Source organism: Vulpes lagopus, chromosome 2 (genome assembly GCF_018345385.1).
Source record: "Vulpes lagopus strain Blue_001 chromosome 2, ASM1834538v1, whole genome shotgun sequence".
In the NCBI taxonomy this organism is placed as follows: domain Eukaryota; kingdom Metazoa; phylum Chordata; class Mammalia; order Carnivora; family Canidae; genus Vulpes; species Vulpes lagopus.
Window position 1 is genome coordinate 52,948,660 of NC_054825.1, and position 23,911 is coordinate 52,972,570.

The 23,911-nt window shown below is 39.8% G+C and overlaps 1 protein-coding gene across 1 annotated transcript in view; it reads left to right on the top strand.

The window, feature by feature from the left end:
* The window catches only part of CSNK1G1 (casein kinase 1 gamma 1), a 177,186-nt gene that overhangs the window by 43,263 nt on the left and 110,012 nt on the right, over window positions 1–23,911 (top strand). The gene's annotated exons all lie outside the window — the stretch shown is intronic.

A 23,911-nucleotide genomic window follows, 5' to 3' on the forward strand; every position in this document is an offset into this window, starting at 1 on the left:
TTACTAGGGCAAGTAAGTCTAGGTTCATTTCACTGAATAGGTCACATACCACCCAGAGTCTATCATTTTAAAAATGTAAATATCACTGGGCAGGGAAATACAAGTCAAAACTACCATCAGTCAGAATGGCTAAAATTAACAACTCAGGAAACAATAGGTATTGGCGAGGATATGGAGAAAGGGGAACCCCTTACACTGTAGGTAGGAATGTAGACTGGTGTGGCCACTCTGGAAAACAGTTTCCTCAAAAACTTAAAAATAGAACTACCCTACCATTCAACAATTGTACTACTAGATATTTATCCAAAAGATACAAACATAGTGATTTGAAGGGGCACATGCACCCCAATGTTTATAGCAGTACTGTCTACAATAGCCAAAACATGGAAAAAGCCCAGATGTCCATCAACAGATAAATGGATAAAGATGTTTTTATACACACACACACACACACACACACACATATATATATATTCATCTATATATATATGAATATTAGTCATCAAAAGAATGAAATCTTGCCATTTGCAGTGATGTGGATATAACTAGATGGCATTATGCTAAACAAAATAAGTCAGAATGATAAATACCATATGATTTCACTCATGTGGAATTTAAGAAACAATACAGATGAACATAGGGGAAGGGAAGAAAAAATAAGATAAAAACAAAGGGAGGCAAACCATAAGAGACTTTTTTTTTTTGAAAGATTTTGTTTATTTGAGAGAAAAAACTAGCAAGACAGAGCATGAGCAGTGGGGAGGGGGAGAGAAAGAGGGAAAAGCAGACTGTCTGCTGAGCAGGGAGCCCGATGAGGATTTGATCCCAGGACCCTGGGATCATGACCTGAGTTAAAGGGACATACTTAAATGAGCCACCTAGGCGCCCCACCCCCCACTCCCCATAAGAGACTGTTAACTACAGGAAACTGAGGGTTGCTGGAGGGGAGGTCGGTGGGGGCATGAGATAATTGAGTGGTGGCTGCTTGATGTATTGAGCACTGGGTGTTGTATGCAACTGATGAATCACTAAATTCCACCCTTGTAACTAATAATACAGTATATGTTAACTAAATTAAATTTAAATCTAAAATAATAAATGTAAATATCCTTTGTAAACCCTAAATCCCTTTACATATAAATGTCACTCCACTGCTTTAAATTCTTAAATGGGTGCTTCTTCTACTACCAATGATCTATAAAAATCCTGAATGATGGACTCCTGCTGTCTTCACCTTGAGAACTATAATCCCCAGTCTTGTTGATCTTCTTCCACCAAGTCTTTTTTTTTTTTTTTTTTTTTTAATACAGGCTGTTCCTCTGTCTGGAGGCTCTGTTTCTAGCTCTTGATAAGGTTGGCTCCTTCTTATCCTTGAGGAGATTCTTATAAATGTGGCTTCTAAGAAAATCCTTAATCCCCCTCTATCTAAAAGTCTCCCTTTTGACTTCCTCATAATCTTTGTTTCAGCAGGTCTTTGTTTTCTTTTATTCCTGTAATTGTGATGCCACCTCTAGACTATAAACTCTGTGGGCACAGGAACCATATATATGTTGACTTCACCATTACATTCCTGGTGACTCTCCTAGTTTTAGGCACTCACTAAATGTTGGTTGAATTAAGAACACCACTTTTGAATAGATGAAAGTGCTTTTCCTTTTCCTTTCCAACACCTGGAAATTATGCAGACTCCATCAGTAATTGCTATTAATTCCTTAAAGTTCTTTTATGTAGAAATAATATTTAAAAATATGTGTGTAAACAAATATGTGCGTTATGTCCTTTTTTTTTAAGACTTCATTTTTTTAGAATAGTTTTAGGTTCACAGTAAAATAAAAAGATACAGAAATTTAACCCTAAATATTCCCCAAACTTGCATCACTCCTCCATTATCATCATCTTCCACCAAGTGATAAATTTGTTATAATTGATGAACCTACATTGACAAATCATAATTACCTAAAGCCTGTAGTTTACATTAGGGTTCACTCTAGGTTTTGTACATTCTGTGGGTTTGGACAAATGTATAATGGTATATATTCACCGTAATAGTATACAGAGTAGTTTCAGTGCTGTAACAAATGCCCTACTGAAAAAATACATATGAGGAACACATAACACAGAATTGAGGAGTTAGGAAAAGTTTTTCAGAGAAAGCGACATTTAAGGTAAAGGCTAAAGAGGAACGTAAGTTAACTTAAGGGGTCCAGGCTGAGGGCCCTTGAGAAGAAATGAGTAAATTTGATGTTCGTTAACATTTAATGCCAGGAGACGATTGAAGTGAAATGAAAGTGGATAGGTAAGCAAGTGCCAGATCAGGAAGGACTTTGAGCCACTTAAAAGATTTTACCTTTTCTCTAAGCTGTTGGGAAGCCATTGAAAGCCTTTGCATTGGAAGATAACATGATCAGACTTGTATTTTAGAAGGTTTCCTTAGGCTGCAGTGGTGCACAAATTACTATGGAGAGGTAAGAGTTGAATGGGGAAACCTGGAGCAAGGAGATCAGTTAAAAGACTGTGTTCTCTTGCCTCTGGGAAGATGGTTTCTTTGCCATGTGATACTAATCAACATGGAGAAAGTTTATAGATTTTAGTGTTATTTAAGAACTAAAAAAAAAAAAATCTAAAATTGACAGTTCTTTTGTCTCCTGTTTAGGTTATGGGGTAGATGGTTAGTAGTATGTGCTTTGAGATAAGATCCCAAGGGAAGAAAGTGGGTTTGAAACTTTCTTGGGGAGAAGAGAGTGGTGGGAGAAACGGGAACCAAAAAGGAGTTCAGTTTCAGTATCTGAATTTTTTGTGTTTTGGTAGAAAATTGGATGTATGTCTGACTATCTAGATCTCAACCTCAGGAGAAAGATGATAGCTGGAAATATAAATTAGGATGTATCAGCATGTAAGTGAACATATGATATGGATGCTTAGAAACACGTAGCAGTGCCTGGGAAAGTGTCTTTTACATAATAAATGCTTAATACATTTAGGTTGAATGAACGTATGACTAGACACCAGTAAGTGGTGTTCAGTGAGAAGAGAGGCTTGAGCCAGTATTCAGAGGAAATGAAACCATTTAAGGACAGGCTGACTAAGGAGCAGTTAGGGGGCCCTGTGTAGCTCACTTGGTTGAGCATCTGACTCTTAATCTCACCTGAGGTCTTGATCTCAGGGTTGTGAGCCTACTTTAAAAAAAAAAAACAAAAACATGGGGGATCCCTGGGTGGCACAGAGGTTTGGCGCCTGCCTTTGGCCCAGGGCGCGATCCTGGAGACCCGGGATCGAGTCCCACGTCGGGCTCCCGGTGCATGGAGCCTGCTTCTCCCTCTGCCTGTGTCTCTGCCTCTCTCTCTCTCTCTCTCTCTCTCTCTCTCTCTCTGTGTGTGTGACTATCATAAATAAATAAAAATTTTAAAAAAAACCACAAAAACAAAAAAAATGGAGTAGTCAGAAGGAAAGTCAAAAGAGAGTGACAGGATGAACTCAAAAGGGGAAATAATTTTTATTTTTTTAGAAATAAGTGTTGTGGGTATTTTTTTTATTAAGATTTTATGTATTCATTTGAGAGAGAGAACATGAGTAGGGGGAAGGGCAGAGAGAGAGAGGGAGCAGCAGACTCCCTGCTGAACAGGGAGCCTGACGTGGGGCTCCATCCTCGGACCCTGGGATCATGACCCGAGCTAAAGGCAGATGCCCAACTGACTGAGCTGCCCAGGTGACCTGGGGAAAGAATTTTTTAAATTAGAGTAAAAGGCCACTAGTGCCAGGAAATCAAAAAGCTAAGGACTGAAAATTGTTTCTCAGATTTAACCTCAAGGGTGTGGTTTACCTGGGGAAAAGAAAGGTGACAATGGTTTGGGGCGATGGTATTAAAAACCCTGTTATGCAGTGTTCACTAATGAGGAAATAGAAACAGTAAGTGAGGACAACTCTTCAGTTTGTTTTTGAAAGTCCTGTGAGAGAGAGGATGGTAGCTGGACTGGAGGTGATGACCAAGGGATGAGTATTGTGTCTTATATTTTTAATGGAAATATTTTGAACATGTTTGGTGCTTATTGTAGGAAATCAGTAGAGAGGAAGAGGATAAAGGTATAGATGAGAGATGACATAGTGAAGTTTATAAGTTATTTGCCTTGGGCAGGAGGACCACCTATTTTGTATGCGACAGGAAGAAGATGATGTAAAGATGGTGGTTTTGCAGACATGTTTTGCTGGTTTGTGCTAGAAAATCAAGGGAATTTTTATCTTAAGATTTAAAAAAATAACTAAAATTGTATATGCTTATTTAAAATTATAGTTGACCTATGAATAATGTAGGGGTTAGAAGTGGCAGCCCTCCAGTGTGGTTGAGAATTTTCCTATAACTTTTGACTTCCCAAAAACTTATTAGTTTATTGTTGACTAGAAGCCGGACTAATAACATAAGCAGTCAACACAAATTTTGTGTGTTGTATGTATTATATAGTGTTTTCTTAAACTAGAGAAAAGAAAATACTAAGAAAATCATAAGAAAGAGAAAATACATTTATAATGTACTGTATTTATAAAAAAAAAATCCTTGTATAAGTGGACCTGTGCTGTTCAAGGGTTGGCTGTGTTACTATTAACTAAAGTCCATAGTTCACATTAGAACCCAGTCCCTGTATTACATATTTTATGGGTTTTGACAGGCACAGAATGACATATACCTACTATTATGGTATCCTACAAAATAATTTCACTGCCCTTAAAATCCCTTCTCCCTTTTCATCCCTTTCTTCCTTCCTCTCCCTGAATTCCTAGCAATCACTGATCTTTTTAGTGTCTCCATAATTTCCTTTTCCAGAATGTCATATAGTTGGAATCATATAGTGTATAGTATTTTCAGATTGGCCTTCTTCATTTAGTGATATTCTTTTAAGGTTCCTCTGTTTCTTTTCTTGACTTGATACTTTATTTTTATTGCTGAATCATATTCCTCTGCATGGCTATATCATAGTTTATCCATTCACCTATTGAAAGACACCTTGGTTGCTTCCAATTGCTAGAAACATTATATGAAGGTTTTTTTTTTTTTTTTTTTATCCATTCATGAGAGACACAGAGATGGAGACAGAGATATAGACAGAGGGAGAAGCAGGCTCCTCATAGGGAGCCCGATGCAGAACTCGATCCCCGGACCCGGATCACACCCTGAGCCAAAGGCAGACGCTCAACCGCTAAGCCACTCAGGCGTCCACCTGAAGGTTTTTGTATGGACTTAAGTTGTCAGTTCTTTTGAATAAGTACCAGGGGTTGCTGGATCATATGGTAAGAATATGTTTAGCTTTATAAAAAATTGCCAAACTGTCTTCTAGTGTGGCTGTACCATTTTGCATTCCAACCAGCAATGAAGAGAGTTCCTGTTTTTCCACATCCTCACCAGCTTTTGGTATTGTCAGTGTTTTGTGTTTTCACTTTTTTTTTTTAAGATTTTATTTATTTATTCATGAGAGACACAGAGAGAGAGAGGCAGAGACACAGGCAGAGGGAGGGAGAAGCAGGCTCCATGCAGGGAGCCTGACCTGGGACTCGGGCCCGGATCTCCAGGATCACACCCTGGGCTGAAGGTGGCGCTAAACTGCTGAGCCACCCGGGCTGCCCATGTTTTCACATTCTAATAGTATAGTGATATCTTATATGAATTTGCAGTTCCCTAATGGCATATGATGTTAAGCATCTATTCATATGCTTATTTGTGATATGTATGTCTTTATGAGGTATCTATTCAGATTGTCCATTTTCTTTTTTTTAAGTAAGTGCTACACCCAACATGTTGCTTAAACTCGGGACTCTTGAGATCAAGAGTCACATGCTCGACCAACTGAGCCAGCGAGGCACCCCCAATTGCCCATTTTTAAATTGGGTTTATTTTTATTTTCTTCTTTAGTTTCAAGTTTTTGTATATTTTGGATAACAGTCCTTTTTCACACATTTGTTTTGTGAATATTTCTCCCAGTCTATAGTTTGTCTTTTCATTCTTTTAACAATGACTTTTGCAGAGCAGAAATTTTTAATTTTAATTAAGTCTAGCTTATCAATTTTTTCTTTCATGGATTGCATTTTTGGTGGTGGATCTGAGAAATCATTGCCAAACCTAAAGTCACTTAGATTTTCTCTATAATGTCTTTTAGTAGTTTTATAGTTTTGTGTTTTCCATTTAGCTCTATCATTCATTTTGAGTTAATTTTTGTGATAGGTGTGAGGTCTGTGTCTAGATTCACTTTTTTGCATGTAGTGTCCATTTTTTCCCAGCATCATTTTTAGAAAAGACAGTCCTCCACTGTTTTGCCTTTGCTCCTTCATCAAAGATCAGTTTGATTATGTTTGTGTGGGCTATTTCTGGGCTTTCTGTTCTGCTCCATTGATGTATTTGTCTATCTTTTTGCCTGTACCATACTGTCTTGATTACTGTAGCTTTTTTTTTTTTTTTTTAAGATTTTATTTATTCATAAGAGAGAGAGAAGCAGAGACATAGGCAGAGGGAGAAGCAGGCCTCCCTGCGGGGAGCCCAATGTGGGACTCTATCTCAGAACCCCAGGATCACGCTCTGAGCCAAAGACAGAAGCTCAACCACTGAGCCACACAGGTGCCCCAATTACGGAAGCTTTATAGTGAGTCTTCAGGTTGAGTAGTGTTAGCCATCTGACTTTGTTCTCTTTGAAATATGTGTTGGCTATTCTGGCTCTTTTGCCTTTTCATATAAACTTTAGAATCATTTTGTCAATACTCACAAAATAACTGGCTAAAGGTATGTTTTGTTTTTTAAATGGTAGTACATTTTTTTTTCTCAATGGGGAAGTATGAAAAAAATGTGAGACATAGAAGGACTGAAAGATGTCAGGTGGGCTTGGCCTTCATTACAGTCATATACGGAAAAATTCCCTTTGGAAGGAATCCAGAAACTAGTTGAACAATTCCTATACATTGAGCGAGGGGAAAAAAAAACCCTCATTGATATGGATAGGAGAGACTGAGACATATTCTTTCTATAAACCCCACCCCCGGCACAGAAATCTATAATTAAAGAGGGAACTCCCAACTCCCACCTTCTCCCTGAGGAGTGAAGAGTTTGCACCCAATATCTAGTGTCTCAACATTTGAAATTTCCATCTGAGGGATAGACCCCCCCCAAAATACCTAGCACTGAAAGCCAGTGCAGCTTGTGTCTGCAAACCCAAAAACTATAGCAAACAAACAGTTTCTGAGTCCTCTGAGAAATCTGCTATGGCCAGCTACTCCCTTCCCAGCTCAGTGCAGAGGCTGAAGACAGAAATGTCCATCTCCTGATCTTTACCTGAAAGAGGACTGTTTGTATATTTGAAGAGTTGCTGCCTGAGAGTCAGGCTTCTGATTTGGCACACACCTAGGGACCGACCACAATCTTCCATGGAGGCCTGGGAGGCTGGCATGTGCCATCTTCACGTTCTCCCTCTGGCCCACTGCATGTCATCAGTGTCTCCTTAGAATGATTTTGTACAGCCGTCTGGTGCCCTGGCTTCTGTGGCTGCAGCCTGGGGGTGCACCCCTTGATTGCTTGGCTCTGGTAGCCAGCAGGGCTTGTGTTTGTGAATCCCACAAGACTATAGCCCTGCGGGCTCAGTGCAGGGGGAGCTGACTAAAAAGCCCAGCTCTTAGTCTCCCTGAAAGTGATCTACTTTCATACTTCAAAAGGCTGCTGCTTGAAAGTCCAGCTTCTAGTTAGCCTTCATTGAAATGCTGACTAAGATCCTCCCCTGTGGGAGATTGACAGGTCTTTTCACATCTGTAACTATTGGGAACCACTAAGAATAAAGAAGGCTTGGACAATCACAAAGATGTAATAAGCAGCTAAGAGCTAGGGCCTGGCTGAGCAGTAAGGTTCATCTCCTACAGGAGACTACTCTGTCAAGACTGGGAGAGGTGGATGTTTTAGCATGCACAGAAACCAACAGTCAAGGAAAATGAAGAAACAGAGGATATTTTCTGAACAAAAGAACAAGATAAAAACTCAAGAAATGGAGATAAGTGATTTATATAATAAAGAATTCAAAATAATTGTCATAAAAGATGGTCACTGAGGTCAGAAATCCTTTAGAATTAAAGGAATGATAAAGAATTTTCCAGACAAGGAAGAATTGAAGGAGTTCATCACCACTAGACCAGCCTTATAAGAAATGCTAAAGGGACTTTTTTTTTTAATTTTAATTTATTTATGATAGTCACACAGAGAGAGAGAGAGAGAGAGAGAGAGAGAGGCAGAGACACAGGCAGAGGGAGAAGCAGGCTTCATGCACCGGGAGCCCGATGTGGGATTCGATCCTGGGTCTCCGGAATTGCGCCCTGGGCCAAAGGCAGGCGCCAAACCGCTGTGCCACCCAGGAATTCCCTAAAGGGACTTTTTCAAGCTGAAACTAAAGGATCATAATGACTAATAGGAAAACATACGAATGTATAAGTCTCACTACTAAAGGTAAATATATACTTAAGTCCAGAATATTCTAATCTTGTGGTGGGTAAATCACTTCTATAAATCTAGTATGAAGGTAAAGAAATAAAAGTAGTAAAAAAAATAACAAGCTACAATACTTTCTTAATGGATATACAGAATAAAAATATGTGAATTCAGTAAAGTTGCAGGATACAAAATGGACATACAAAAATCCACATTTCTATGCACTGATGAACTATCAGAAAATAGGAATTTTAAAGATCCCATTTATCATTGTATCAAAAAGAATAAAATACTTGGCAGTAAATTTAATCAGGGATGTGAAACTGCAAACTGTGAGACATTGATGAAAGAAATTGAAGAAGATATGGGGCACCTGCAGTTGAGCATCTGCCTTTGGCTCGAGTCATGATCCCAGGGTCCTGGGATCAAGTCCCCCATCAGGCTCCCCACAGGGAGCCTGCTTTTCCCTGTCTCTGCCCCTCTCTCTGTTCTCTCATGAATAAATAAATAAAATTTTAAAAAAAGACACAAATAAGTGGAAAGATATTCAATTCTCATGGATTGGAAGCATTAATATTGTTAAAATGTGCATACAGCCAAGGTGATCTATAGAATCAATGCAATCTGTATTAAAATTCCAGTGGTATTTTTCACAGAAATAGAAAAAAACAATCCTAAAATTTGGGGTATCCAAAATACCCCAAATAGTCTAAGGAGTTTTGACAAAGAACAAAACTAGAAACATCACACTTCTGAATTTCAAACTATAGTACAAAATTACAGTAATCAAAACAGTATGGTATTGGGGGTTAAAACAGACACAAAGATCAATGGAACAGAGTAGAGATCCCTGAAATAAGCCCATGTGTATGTATGGCCAATTAATTTACGACAAAGGAGCCAAGAATATACAATAAAGAAAGGATAGTCTCTTCAGTAAATGGTGATGGGAAAACTGGACCCATCTTACATCAGAAAAACGAACTCATAAATGATTATAGACTTGAATGTAACACCTGAAACCATGAAACTCCTAGAAGAAAGCATAGAGGATAAGCAACCTGATACTAGATTTCACAATGAGTTTTAGTTTGATATCAAAAGCAAAGATAACAAAAGCAAAAATAAAAAGTGGAATTACATCAGACTAAAAAAAATTTTTTTTTATTTTAAAGATTTATTTATTTAGCAAGAGAGAGCATGCACACGAATGGGAGAAGGGACCAGGCTGGTGTATGTGTGTGAAGAGAGATTCCTAAAGCAGACTCCATGCAGAGCCCAATTCAGGGCTCAATCCCCTGACACTAAGACCATGACCTGAGCCTAAACCAATAGTCTGACTCTTAACTGACTGAGCCACTCAAGTGCCCCAAACTAAAAAGCTTCTGCATGACAAAGGGAGTCATCAATAAAATGAAAAGACAGCCTACTAAATGGGAGAAAATACTTACAAATCATATAACTGATAAGTGGTTAATATCTAAAATACATAAACAATTCAAGCAAGTCAATAGGAAAAAAATCTAATTAGAAATGAGTAGGGGAACTGAAAAAACATTTTTCCAAAGAAGACATACAGGTGGCCAACATGGGTATTGAAGGATGCCCAGCATTATTAATCATCAGGGAAATGCAAATCAAAAGCAAAATGAAGTAACACTTCACACCTGTTAAAATGACTGTTATCAAAATGATAGGGAATACCAAATGTTGGTGAGGGTGTAGAGAAAAGGGAACCCTTGTGCACTGTTGGTGGAAATGTAAATTGGTACAGACTGGGGAAAACAGTAGCAACATTTTCAAGAAATTAAAAATAAGAGATAACTGTATCCCTGTGTTCATTGCAGCATTATGTGCAATAGCCATCACATGGAAACAGCTAAGTGTCCATCAGCAGATAAATAAAATATGATAAATGTATGTAACACCCACACATGCACACACAAGGATATTATTCAGTTATAAAAATAAATGAAATCCTGCCATTTGTGACAGTGTGGACCTTGAGGGTTTTATGCTAAGTGAAATGAGACGGAGGAAGACAAAATACTGTGTGATCTCAAATGTATGGAATCTAAAAAATCTGAACTCAGAACAACAGATTATTAGTGTTGCCTGAGGCAGAGATAGGGGTAGGGGTGGGTGGGGTGGAGGTTGTGAAAGTAGTTAAAAGGTAGAGTAGTCCCCCACCTTATCTGTAAGGGGTAAGTTCCAAGACCCCCAGTGGATTCCTGAAATCATGGATAGTGTAGTATCCTATATGTCCTATATTACATACCAGTGATAAAGTTTTCCCTATATTACATACCTGTGATAAAGTTTAATTTATCAGTTAGGCAGAGTAGGAGATTAACAACAATAATTGACAAAGTAGAACAGTTATAACAATATACTGTAATAGATGTTAATGTGAATGGTCCTGCCTATTTACTGTACTATATCCCCCCCCCCTTTTTTTAAGATTTTATTTATTTTTTTGAGAGAGAGAGAGAGTACAAGTAGCAAGAGTGGCAGGGAGAGGGAGAACCAGGCTCCCCGCTGAGCAGAGAGAGCCAGATTCCCGGCTGGATCCCAGGACCCTGTGATCATGACCTGAGCCAGACAAGGCAGATTTCTTAACTGGCTGAGCTACCCAGGCACCCCTCCCCTTTTTATTCTTGTGATGATGAGATGATAAAGTGCTTATATGATGAGACAAGTGAAATGCATGACACTGGCATTGTGCTGTAGCCTTAGGCTTTTTATTGACTTTCTGGTGGTATGGCAGGAGGAGGATTATCTGCTCCTGGGTGGTAGTTTACCATAGGTAACTGAAACTAGTTAAGGGGGGACATGGGGAAACTCCTATACAAACTTCCATTTGTAAGATAAAAAAGTTCTGAGGATGTAATGTACTGCATGGTGACTATAGTTAATACTATATTTTATGTTGGAAATTACTAAGAGCATGATCTTAAATAAAACTAATCATTAGATGAGAATAGACTGAGCTGTGAGGGGTAAGGTGGTAGAATGGAAAACATTTGGGAGACGTTAATAATTGGAATTTGTAGAAAAGAGAAACAGTAATAGTATCAGGACCTGTAAACATTGTTCTTCCCTTTAATAATAGCACTTTTGTATTGTGGCTAAAGTAAATCAATTTTGGCCATTTGTTAGGTTAATTAAAGTGATCTTACTGTGCCATTTTTTTCTTTCCTTTTTTTTTTTTTTTTTTTTTGCCCACCCCCACTCATTTTTTTCTTTTATGCTAAAATGAGTTATGAGACTTTTATGTGTCCTTAAAGTGTCCTTTAATTTTTTTATTCTGTAATTTTGAGGGTCTTTTAGCACACATAGAAGCATTTGCACACATGCAGAAACCCATTTTTACTCAATATTTACTTAGTACCTTCTTTCGCTGTGATACTGCTCTTGAAACTATCCTATGTTCTAATCATCAGGTCAGGCTTGATCTCATTCTTTGAGGAGCTTACAGTGGGAATTTCAGGGATTGTTGTGTATACTGTTGGCAACCTAACACAAGGAGAATTTTACTCTAGGCTCTGGGAAGAATTTTCATCCTTACCGAAAAACAAACAATGAGAAAGTCTTTTGCTATTGCCCTTTCGTTTCTGTTTTGGATACTGGTGTGAGAAATGATATCTGAAACTGAAACTTGTGACTAAGAGGCTGTAATAAGCCTTTGCACCAAAGCCAGTATGTGGTAGATGAAGGAACAGCAGAAGAGTTTGGTCATTCCAGAGACACTTCAAACATAAACTTACCATACGACCCAGCAGTCCTACACCTTAAAGCAATTTCATCCTGAGTTATATCAGAAGAGAGAGATTTTAGAACGCTGTCTCTTGTCTTGACTATCACCAAAGGCTGTGTGTGTTTTAACTTTAAAATTTAATTATTTACATGCCTCATTTTGATGGTGCCAGTATATGAGAATCTGAAATCAAAGATAGTAATTCAGTAATTTATTTTCTCTTAGTAGATTCACGGCTATAATTCTTTAAACATTTTCTGTGGTGGTTTTATAATGTGACTCAATTTTTTTAGACTTCATGCAGCTTCTCAAAATACGTATTACATAAAGCAATAAATTCACTTTAGTAATTTCATTCATGATAGAAGAGCATGCCTATTTCCTCTGTAAAGCATTTGTTGCTGCCTTAGAGTGACTTTGAGCCAGATGAACCCTTGGTTTTGGCCTATTTCTTTTGTATGTTGGCTCAGAGTGGTAGTTTCTAGAAACCTAAGTTTCTAAGGTATCTTCTAGAGCAGTCTGTGAAGCAAAACTTTTCACTGACCATATGAAGCCATATGCTTCAACTCTATCATAAACCGGCAGATTTGGCATCAGTTCCCTACTCACGATTTGATGAATTAGATTTTAAAAATTTGACTTTTAGCAATAATTCTTTAGCCTGCTAAAAAGGCCTTATAATTTTCCAGCCAAGAAAGCTATGTGGATAATCTGCTTTTATGCACAAAGTGTGGCTTTATTAATGGAGTGATGCCTTCTGGGAAGTGTTAAACCATTTCCTGAAATGAATTATAACTTTTGATTACAAAGAATATATGGAGGGGATCCCTGGGTGGCACAGCAGTTTGGCACCTGCCTTTGGCCCAGGGCGCGATCCTGGAGACCCGGGATCGAATCCCACGTCGGGCTCCCGGTGCATGGAGCCTGCTCCTCCCTCTGCCTGTGTCTCTGGCTCTGTCTCTCCTTCTATCTCTCAAGAATAAATAAAAATAAAATCTTAAAAAAAAAAAAAAAGAATATATGGAGTGTTATACTTGAAAAAATATCTTTCCTTTTAATTCAGGCATGCTTAAATTCATAGAAACTATTAGAATTAAGCTTCTTAAGGAACTTGCTGGCGTGATTCTAAAAATTTATCATAACATTTACATGTTTAATAAATGTTACAAGTAATTGCCAAATAGCTTATTTACCAGAAAAAGAAACGTCTCCTTATTGCATTTATGTAATTTCTCTCCCTCCTTCCTTTAGTTGACATACAATACTTTGTTTCAGGTGTACAACATAGTGATTTAGCAATTATATCCATTATAAAATGCTCACCACAATAAGTGTAGTTACCATCTGTCACCATATAAAAGTACTACAATATTATTGACTACATTCCTTATGCTGTACTTTTCATCCTTGTGATCTACTTATTTTATAACTGAAAGTTTGGGGGATCCCTAGGTGGCGCAGCGGTTTGGCGCCTGCCTTTGGCCCAGGGCGCGATCCTGGAGACCCAGGATCGAATCCCACGTCGGGCTCCCGGTGCATGAAGCCTGCTTCTCCCTCTGCCTGTCTCTGCCTCTCTCTCTCTCTCTCTCTCTCTCTATGTGTGTGTGTGTGTGTGACTATCATAAATAAATAAATAAATAAATAAAATTTTTTAAAAAAGTTTTATTTATTTATTTATTTTTTTATTTATTTATGATAGTCATACAGAGAGAAAGAGAGAGAGGCAGAGACACAGGCAGAGGGAGAAGCAGGCTCCATGCGCCGGGAGCCCGATGTGGGATTCGATCCCGGGTCTCCAGGATCGGCCCTGGGCCAAAGGCAGGCGCCAAACCGCTGCGCCACCCAGGGATCCCATTTTAAAAAGTTTTAAAAAAAATAACAAAGTTTGTATCTCTTAATCTCCTTTGCCTATTTTGCCCCCTCCTGTGTGGTAGCCACCAGTTTGTTGTATTTATGAATCTGGCTTTTTGTTTGTTTATACATTTGTTTTTTTAAGGAGGCTCCACAACCAGTCTGGAGCCCAGTGTGAAGCTTGAGCTGAAAATCCTGAGATCAAGACCTTAGCTGAGATCAAGAGTCGACTGAGCCACCTAGGCACTCTTCTTTGTTTTTTAGATTCCACATATATAAATGAAATACAGTGTTTGTCTTTCTCTGTCTGACCTATTTCACTTACCATAATACCTTCTAGGTCCATACATGTTGTTACAAACTGGCAAGATTCCATTCTTTTTAGTGACTAATATTTCATTACACACATACATACACACACTACCCATCTTCTTTATCCATTCATACCTATCGATGGACATTTAAGTTGCTTCCACATCTTGGGTTTTGTAAATAATACTACATAGACATAGAGGTGCATATATCTTTTCAAATTAGTGTTTTTGTTTTCTTCAAGTAAATACGCAGAAGTGGAATTACTGGGTCATATGGTATTTCTATTTTTAATTTTTTGAGGAATCTTTATTCTGTTTTCCGTAATTGCCACACCCATTTACATTCCCACTAACAGTATACAGGGGTTTCTTTTTCTCCACATCCTTGCCAACACTTATTTCTTGTCTTTTCTTTTTTTAAGATTTTACTTTTAAGTAAAATGCTCCATGCTCTGTACTAAGCATGGAGCTTGAACTCACAACCTTAAGATCAAGAATTGCATGCTCTACTGACTGACCCAGCCAGGCACCCCATTTCTTGTCTTTTTGATACTACCTATAGCTATTCTGATTAGTGTGAGGTGATCTCATTGTGGTTTTAATTTGCATTTCCCTGATTACTAATATTGAGCCTCTTTTCATATCAAGACAAGCAGATGCTTGTCTTTGAAAAAAATATCTATTCAGATTTTCTCCCCATTTTTTAATCAGGTTATTTGGTTTTTTTGGCATTGATTTGTGTGAGTTCTTTATATATTTTGAGTATTAACCCTTATTGGATATATCATTTATACATATCTTCTCTCATTCAGTAGATTGCCTTTTTGTTTCATTGATGGCTTCCTTTGCTATGCAAAAGCTTTTTAGTTTAGTCCCAATAGTTAATTATTTTTTTTTAAGATTTTATTTATTCATGAGGGGGAGAGAGAGAAAGAGAGAGAGAGAGAGAGAGAGGCAGAGACATAGGCAAAGGGAGAAGCAGACTCCATGCAGGGAGCCTGATGTGGGACTTGATCCCGGGACTCCAAGATCACACCCTGGGCCAAAGGCAGGCGCTAAACCGCTGAGCCACCCAAGGATCCCCAGTTCAAATTGTTTATTTTTGCTTTTGTTTCCTTTGCCTAAGGAGACAGATCCAGAAAAATAGTGCTTAAGGCTGATAACCCAGAGTTTACTGCCTATGTGTGTATTTAGGAGTTCTATGGTTTAAAGTCTTACATTTAGATCTTTAATCTGTTTTGAGTTTATTTTTGTGTATGGTGCAAAAAAGTGGGCTTTCCCTCCCCTTTTTTTACTGTTAAAAAGGATAAATCATATATTGCTATCTTTGGAAGTCATTTTTTATTTTACTTTTTATTTTTTTTAAATTAATTTTTATTGGTGTTCAATTTACCAACATACAGAGAAACATCCAGTGCTCATCCCGTCAAGTGTCCACCTCAGTGCCCGTCACCTATTCCCCTCCAACACCCGCCCTCCTCCCCTTCCACCACCCCTAGTTCGTTTCCCAGGGTTAGGAGTCTTTATGTTCTGTCTCCCTTCCTGATATTTCCCAACATTTCTTTTCCCTTCCTTTATATTCCCTTTCACTATTATTTATATTCCCCAAATGAATGAGAACATACACTGTTTGTCCTTCTCCGATTGACTTATTTCACTCAGCATAAAACCCTCCAGTTCCATCCACATTGAAGCAAATGGTGGGTATTTGTCGTTTCTAATTGCTGAGTAATATTCCATTGTATACATAAACCACATCTTCTTTATCCATTCATCTTTCGATGGACACCGAGGCTCCTTCCACAGTTTGGCTATTGTGGCCATTGCTGCTAGAAACATCGGGGTGCAGGTGTCCCGACGTTTCATTGCATCTGAATCTTTGGGGTAAATCCCCAACAGTGCAATTGCTGGGTCGTAGGGCAGGTCTATTTTTAACTCTTTGAGGAACCTCCACACAGTTTTCCAGAGTGGCTGCACCAGTTCACATTCCCACCAACATTGTAAGAGGGTTCCCTTTTCTCCTCATCCTCTCCAACATTTGTTGTTTCCTGCCTTGTTAATTTTCCCCATTCTCACTGGTGTGAGGTGGTATCTCATTGTGGTTTTGATTTGTATTTCCCTGATGGCAAGTGATGCAGAGCATTTTCTCATGTGCATGTTGGCCATGTCCATGTCTTCCTCTGTGAGATTTCTCTTCATGTCTTTTGCCCATTTCATGATTGGGTTGTTTGTTTCTTTGGTGTTGAGTTTTTTTTTTTTTTTTAATTTTTATTTATTTATGATAGTCACAGAGAGAGAGAGAGAGGCAGAGACACAGGCAGAGGGAGAAGCAGGCTCCATGCACTGGGAGCCTGATGTGGGATTCGATCCCGGGTCTCCAGGATCGCGCCCTGGGCCAAAGGCAGGCGCCAAACCGCTGCGCCACCCAGGGATCCCTGGTGTTGAGTTTAATAAGTTCTTTATAGATTTTGGAAACTAGCCCTTTATCTGATATGTCATTTGCAAATATCTTCTCCCATTCTGTAGGTTGTCTTTTAGTTTTGTTGACTGTATCCTTTGCTGTGCAAAAGCTTCTTATCTTGATGAGGTCCCAATAGTTCATTTTTGCTTTTGTTTCTTTTGCCTTTCTGGATGTATCTTGCAAGAAGTTACTGTGGCCAAGTTCAAAAAGGGTGTTGCCTGTGTTCTCTTCTATGATTTTGATGGACTCTTGTCTCACATTTAGATCTCTCATCCATTTTGAGTTTATCTTTGTGTATGGTGAAAGAGAGTGGTCCAGTTTCATTCTTCTGCATGTGGATGTCCAATTTTCCCAACACCATTTATTGAAGAGACTGTCTTTCTTCCAATGGATAGTCTTTCCTCCTTTATCGAATATTAGATGACCATAAAGTTGAGGGTCCACTTCTCGGTTCTCTATTCTGTTCCATTGATCTATGTGTCTGTTTTTGTGCCAGTACCACACTGTCTTGATGACCACAGCTTTGTAGTACAATCTGAAATCTGGCATTGTGATGCCCCCAGCTATGGTTTTCTTTTTTAAAATTCCCCTGGCTATTCGGGGTCTTTTCTGATTCCACACAAATCTTAAAATAATTTGTTCTAACTCTCTGAAGAAAGTCCATGGTATTTTGATAGGGATTGCATTAAACGTGTAAATTGCCCTGGGTAACATTGACATTTTTACAATATTAATTCTGCCAATCCATGAGCATGGAATATTTTTCCATTTCTTTGTGTCTTCCTCAATTTCTTTCAGAAGTGTTCTATAGTTTTTAGGGTATAGATCCTTTACCTCTTTGGTTAGGTTTATTCCTAGGTATCTTATGCTTTTGGGTGCAATTGTAAATGGGATTGACTCCTTAATTTCTCTTTCTTCAGTCTCATTGTTAGTGTATCGAAATGCCATTGAGGGGGTCCCTGGGTGGCGCAGCGGTTTGGCGCCTGCCTTTGGCCCAGGGCGCGATCCTGGAGACCCGGGATCGAATCCCATATCAGGCTCCCGGTGCATGGAGCCTGCTTCTTCCTCCGCCTGTGTCTCTGCCTCTCTCTCTCTCTGTGACTATCATAAATAAATAAAAATTAAAAAAAAAAAAATAGGGCATAGAGAGAGAGAAAAAAAAGGTAAAAAAAAAAAAAAGAAATGCCATTGATTTCTGGGCATTGATTTTGTATCCTGCCACGCTACCAAATTGCTGTATGAGTTCTAGCAATCTTGGGGTGGAGGCTTTTGGGTTTTCTATGTAGAGTATCATGTCATCGGCGAAGAGGGAGAGTTTGACTTCTTCTTTGCCAATTTGAATGCCTTTAATGTCTTTTTGTTGTCTGATTGCTGAGGCGAGGACTTCCAGAACTATGTTGAACAGCAGTGGTGAGAGTGGACATCCCTGTCTTGTTCCTGATCTTAGGGGAAACGCTCCCAGTGCTTCCCCACTGAGAATGATATTTGCTGTGGGCTTTTCGCAAATGGCTTTTAAGATGTCGAGGAAAGTTCCCTCTATCCCAACACTCTGAAGGGTTTTGATCAGGAATGGATGCTGTATTTTGTCAAATGTTTTCTCTGCATCTAATGAGAGTATCATATGGTTCTTGGTTTTTCTCTTGCTGATATGATGAATCACATTGATGGTTTTACGAGTGTTGAACCAGCCTTGTGTCCCGGGGATAAATCCTACTTGGTCATGGTGAATAATTTTCTTAATGTGTTGTTGGATCCTATTGGCTAGTATCTTGTTGAGAATTTTTGCATCCATGTTCATCAGGGATATTGGTCTGTAATTCTCCTTTTTGGTGGGATCTTTGTCTGGTTTCGGAATTAAGGTGATGCTGGCCTCATAGAACGAATTTGGAAGTACTCCATCTCTTCGTATCTTTCCAAACAGCTTTAGTAGAATAGGTATGATTTCTTCGTTAAACGTTTGATAGAATTCCCCTGGGAAGCCATCTGGCCCTGGACTCTTGTGTCTTGGGAGGTTTTTGATGACTGCTTCAATTTCCTCCCTGGTTATTGGCCTGTTCAGGTTTTCTATTGCTTCCTGCTCCAGTTTTGGTAGTTTGTGGCTTTCCAGGAATGCGTCCATTTCTTCTAGATTTCCTAATTTATTGGCGTACAGCTGTTCATAATATGTTTTTAAAATCGTTTGTATTTCCTTGGTGTTGGTAGTGATCTCTCCTTTCTCATTCATGATTTTATTAATTTGAGTCTTCTCTCTCTTCTTTTTAATAAGGTTGGCTAATGGTTTATCTATCTTATTAATTCTTTCAAAGAACCAACTCCTGGTTCTGTTGATCTGTTCCACAGTTCTTTTGGTCTCGATTTCAATTAGTTCTGCTTGAATTTTAATTAACTGTCTTCTTCTGCTGGGGGTGGGGTCTATTTGTTGCTTTTTCTCTAGTTCCTTTATGTGTAAGGTGAGCTTTTGAATTTGAGTTCTTTCCAGTTTTTGAATGTATGCTTGTATTGCGATGTATTTCCCCCTCAGGACTGCTTTTGCTGCATCCCAAAGATTTTGAACGGTTGTATCTTCATTCTCATTAGTTTCCATGAATCTTTTTAATTCTTCCTTAATTTCCTGGTTGACCTTTTCATCTTTTAGCAGGATGGTCCTTAACCTCCACGTGTTTGTGGTCCTTCCAAACTTCTTGTTGTGATTAAGTTCTAATTTCAAGGCATTATGGTCTGAGAATATACAGGGGACTATCCCGATCTTTTGGTATCGGTTCAGACCTGATTTGTGACCCAGTATGTGGTCTATTCTGGAGAAAGTTCCATGTGCACTTGAGAAGAATGTGTATTCAGTTGAGTTTGGATGTAAAGTTCTGTAGATATCTGTGAAATCCATCTGGTCCAGTGTATCATTTAAAGCTCTCGTTTCTTTGGATATGTTGTGCTTAGAAGACCTATCTAGTATAGAAAAAGCTAGATTGAAGTCACCAAGTATAAGTGTATTATTATCAAAGTATTTCTTCAGTTTGGTTATTAATTGGTTTAAATATTTGCAGCTCCCACATTCGGGGCATATATATTGTGGATTGTTAAGTCCTCTTGTTGGATAGATCCTTTGAGTATGAGATAGTGTCCCTCTTCATCTCTCACTATAGTCTTCGGGGTAAATTTTAATTTATCTGATATAAGGATGGCAACCCCTGCTTTCTTTTGAGGACCATTTGAATGGTAAATGGTTCTGCAACCTTTTATTTTCAGGTTGTAGGTGTCCTTCTGTCTAAAATGAGTCTCTTGTAGACAGCAAATAGATGGGTCCTGCTTTTTTATCCAGTCTGAAACCCTGCGCCTTTTGATGGGGTCATTAAGCCCGTTCACGTTCAGAGTTACTATTGACAGATACGAGTTTAGTGTCATCATATCTATTCAGTCCTTGTTTTTGTGGATTGTTCCACTGAACTTCTTCTTAAAGGGGAATTTTAAGAGTCCCCCTTAAAATTTCTTGCAGAGCTGGTTTGGAGGTTACATATTCTTTCAGTTCCTGCCTGTCTTGGAAGCTCTTTATCTCTCCTTCCATTTTGAATGAGAGCCTTGCTGGATAAAGTATTCTTGGTTGCATGTTCTTCTCATTTAGGACCCTGAATATATCCTGCCAGCCCTTTCTGGCCTGCCAGGTCTCTGTGGAGAGGTCTGCTGTTACCCTAATAGTCCTCCCCATAAAAGTCATGGACTTTTTTTCTCTTGCTGCTTTAAGGATCTTCTCCTTATCTTTGGAATTTGCAAGCTTCACTATTAAATGTCGAGGTGTTGAACGGTTTTTGTTGATTTTAGGGGGGGATCTCTCTATTTCCTGGATCTGAATGCCTGTTTCCCTTCCCAGATTAGGAAAGTTTTCAGCTAGGATTTGTTCAAATACATATTCTGGCCCTCTGTCCCTTTCGGCGCCCTCGGGAACCCCAATTAAAGGTAGGTTTTTCTTCCTCAGGCTGTCATTTATTTCCCTTAATCTATCCTCATGGTCTTTTAATTGCCTGTCTCTTTTTTCCTCAGTTTCCCTCTTTGCCATCAACTTGTCTTCTGTGTCACTCACTCGTTCTTCCACCTCATTAAGCCTCGTCGTTAGGACTTCTAGCTTGGATTGCATCTCATTTAATTGATTTTTAATTTCTGCCTGATTGGATCTAAATTCTGCAGTCATGAAGTCTCTTGAGTCCTTTATGGTTTTTTCTAGAGCCCACCAGTAGCTGTATAATAGTGCTTCTGAATTGGCTTTCTGACATTGAATTGTAATCCAGATTTTGTAACTCTGTGGGAGAGAGGGCTGTTTCTGATTCTTTTTTTTTTTGAGGTGAGGTTTTCCTTCTAGTCATTTTGCTCAGTGCAGAGTGGCCAAAAACAAGTTGTACTGGGAAAAGGAGAAAAAGAGAAGGAAAGAAAAGAGAAAAAGAAAGAAGAGAAAGGGAAAAAAAGGGGGGGAAAGAAGAAAAAGAGAAAGAAAAAGAAAGAAAGGAGAGAAAAGGGGGGTGGGGTGGGGGAAGCAATCAGAAATCAAGAAGAAAGAAAGAAAAAAAAGCACAAAAAAAAAAAAAAAAAACACGGGGGAGTATCTTCCGATTCTGTGTACTTTAAGTCCCTTGACTTCCCCTGGAACTGGTCCGTCTCGCTGGTCTTCTGGGGGAGGGGCCTGCTGTGCTGATTCTCAGGTGTTAGCACTTGGGGGAGCTGCTCTGCCCCTGCCTGGTGCAGGGCTCAGTGGGGGTTGCTCACCCCGTGAGGCCCCGGGAGGAAGCCACAGTGGCGGCGGCATCTCTGGGAATCTGGAGTCAGCTCCCGCAGTAGCTCCGGGGCTCTCCGTCTGCAGGGCCCGGGGGCTCCCGGGCGGGGCCGCTGATCTGCTCAGCTCCAGGCAGGAGCGTCCTTGCTGTCCTGGGCCCTCCCGGCCTCTGCCTGTTCCGGGGGAGGCCGGATCCTGGGCTGTTTCCCGGCGCCCTGTGCTCCGGGGCCTGCGCTGTTGGATTCGCGCTCCCGCCCCGCAGCCCCCTCCGTGGAGCTGTTCCCGGAGCCGCGCCGCCCCCTCCGTGGAGCTTCTTCCTCCGCCCGAGCCGCCGCCGCTGAGCTGTTCCCGGAGCCCCGCAGCCCCCTCCGCGGAGCCGCCGCCCGAGCCCCTCCGAGCTGCTCCGGGTCCCGCCGAGCGCTGCAGCCCTTAGGGAGCTCGGCGCATCTCCCCGGGGCGCAGTTCCTCTGTTACTGTCCCAGGGAGCCCGAGGGCGTCCCCGCCTTTCTGGGGATCCTGCTCCAATTCCCCGGGGAGCCCCTTTCCGCGGGGAAGGTTGGTGCAGCTCCTGCTCCTCCGGGACGGGGCTCTCCTGTCCTGGGGACACTCGCCCCGGCCTCAGCCCGGCTCCTCGCGGGGCCCCTCCCCCTTGGAGGCCTTTTGTTCCTTTATTTCTTTTTCCCCGTCTTCCTACCTTGATAGAAGCGCGACCTCTTCTCACTGTAGCGTTCCAGCTGGTCTCTCTTTAAATCTCAGGCTGAATTCGTAGATTTTCAGGATGATTTGAATGTTTTCTAGGTAATTTGTTGAGGACAGGTGACTTGGAGACCCTACTCTTCCGCCATCTTGCCCCTCCCCCCTATTTTACTTTTTAAAGATTTTATTTACTTGAAAGAGAGAGTGAGTGAGAGCGAGCTAGAGAGCACAAGCAGAGGGAGCAGCAGAGGTCAAGGGTAGCAGGAAGCCCGATTCCAGACTTGATCCCAGGACTTCTGGGATCATGACCTGAGCAGAAGGCAAATACTCAACCAACTGAGCTACCCCGGCATCCCTGGAAGTCATTTAAAAAAATAATAAAGTTAAAGTATAACTTAATGTTTACCTTGGATGTTCTATTTGACCTGGTCCTTGAACTAACTTTTTCATATGTCATCTGCTAGTAACTGAAAATAAATATTTTAATATCCTTGTGAAATGGAAATCCTAAGTATTCTGTTTTAACACTAGTGAATTGAAATGAAATAATGCTAGCTTCTTTGTAGATGAATTCTAAGAGTTTTTAGGGTTAGTCAGGATTCTCTTGTACTATTTTGTGTAAATATTTGGTTATGTCATCAAAAATCTGTTTCTGTTAAACAAGACCATCATAATTGTTACTCAGTATTAAGTACCAATTATATGCAAGAAGCTAAAGGTGATATGGCAAGATCTCTAACTTCAAAATCTTATAATCAAATTGAATATTAAAGTACATATCACTATTATCTGGTGCGTGTTAAGTGGCAAATGAACACATAGTATACACAGTGGTGCTCCAAGTTTTAATGATGAATTGGTTATAAAAGGTTTCACAAGGGACATAGGATGTGAGTCAGGCCTTTAAGACATAAGAGGCTCTTCTAGGTATAAGGGCCAACAGTGGAGGCTCCTTGTGTTTGTGTGGTAACTTTTTTTTTGTTTTAGGTTTTTATTTATTTATTTGAAAGAGAAAGAAGAGAGGGACAAGCAGGGGCGAGGGACTGAGAGAGGGAGAAGTATACTCTTCGCTGAGCAGGGAGCCTGATGCAGGACTCAATCCCAGGACCCTGGGATCATGACCCAAGCCAAAGGCAGATGCTTAACTGACTGAGCCACCCAGGTGCCCATATGTGGTAACTTTTTAATACAAGAATTTAAATAAGGAGTTTAATAATGAAGGGACTCCAATGACAAGCTAAAGAGTTTGCAGTTGGGAAGTAGAAAATAGTTTTGAGCAATGGGTGGTGATAAATAAAGGATTTTGAAAAATTTAATTGTTCAGTTAGTTTGATTTCTGAGACGAGGTGCCATATACTAGTAGTGTTAAATATTATTCATCTTTCGTAATTATAGATTAGATCATGCTTATGTCCCATGCATAGATTAGAAAATTGGGATATCTTAAATTAGTATCTTATACTTACATCCTTTTCTCAGCTGAACACGATTTTTGACTGTGCAGATTTCTAACCTGGCAAGTACTGTATGTTTTTCTATTACATGCAAGTATATATGGATAATGAAGGCTGTATGTGATTACTCTACCTAATGTTTCGTGAGTTTAGGTGCAATGGAGAAAGTTAATGACCAG